Consider the following 931-nt stretch of genomic DNA (forward strand, 5'->3'; position numbering starts at 1 on the left):
TCATTTTTTCAAACATTTCTTGCCCAGAGTCCTTCTCAAAGTGTCTTTCACGTCTTTGTTCTAAGTCTGTAGATGAAGGGATTCAACATGGGAATGAAAAGGGTATAAAACACGGACACCACTTCTCCTTGGTACAGAGAAGATAGCCAAGTGGGCTGGGCATACATGAAAGCAGTGGTCCCATAAAATAAAGCCATGTGGGAGGTGCAGGTGGAGACAGCTTTGTCTGCCCTCAGTAGAGTGAATCCTGGGGATGGTGGAGATGATATAGATGTAGGAGATGAGCACAATCAGGGCAGTGTTGCTATGATGAGTCTGCATAGGGTAAACATCACAAGATTATTGACGTACGTGTCGCTGCAGGAGAGACTAATCAGGGGAGGGCCATCACAGAAGAAATGATCAATCTCAATATACCCACAATAGCTCAGGGAAAAGGTGAAGCCTGTTTGTACCATGGAATTCACACAGCCACAGATCTAGGATCCCACCACCAGCTGAATGCAAACCCACTTGGACATGGCAATGGGATACTGGAGTGGGCTGCAGATGGCAGAGTATTGATCGTAGGCCATCGCTGCCAGGCGAAATGCTTCAGTGTGAGGAAGAAAGCAAAGAAGAATTGGGTGGCACATCCATTATAGGAAATGGCTTTTCTCCCTGCTAGGAAGCTCACTGTGGCTGTTGGGGTGATGGTGAAGGAGTAGCAGAGGTCTAAGAGTGATAGATTCATGAGGAAGAAGTACATGGGGATTTGAAGGTGAGAGTCAGCTCTAATGATGACCACCAGGATGGTGTTTCCCAGAATGGTTGTTATGTAAATCTCCGGGACTATCACAAAGGGCACAGTCTGAAACCCTGATCCTCTTCCAAACCACAGCAAGATGAACTCTAGCCCTGCTGTGCGGTTTCCCTCTCCTACTGGCTCCAT

At 47.3% G+C, this 931-nt stretch overlaps 1 pseudogene; it reads right to left on the reverse strand.

Annotated features, from left to right (window-relative positions):
* Positions 1–931, reverse strand: LOC137144238 (olfactory receptor 9S13-like; annotated as a pseudogene).

This window comes from Emydura macquarii, unplaced genomic scaffold (genome assembly GCF_026122565.2).
Source record: "Emydura macquarii macquarii isolate MOO-44397 ecotype Brisbane River unplaced genomic scaffold, CSIRO-AGI_Emac_v2 contig_3420, whole genome shotgun sequence".
Classification (NCBI taxonomy): domain Eukaryota; kingdom Metazoa; phylum Chordata; order Testudines; family Chelidae; genus Emydura; species Emydura macquarii.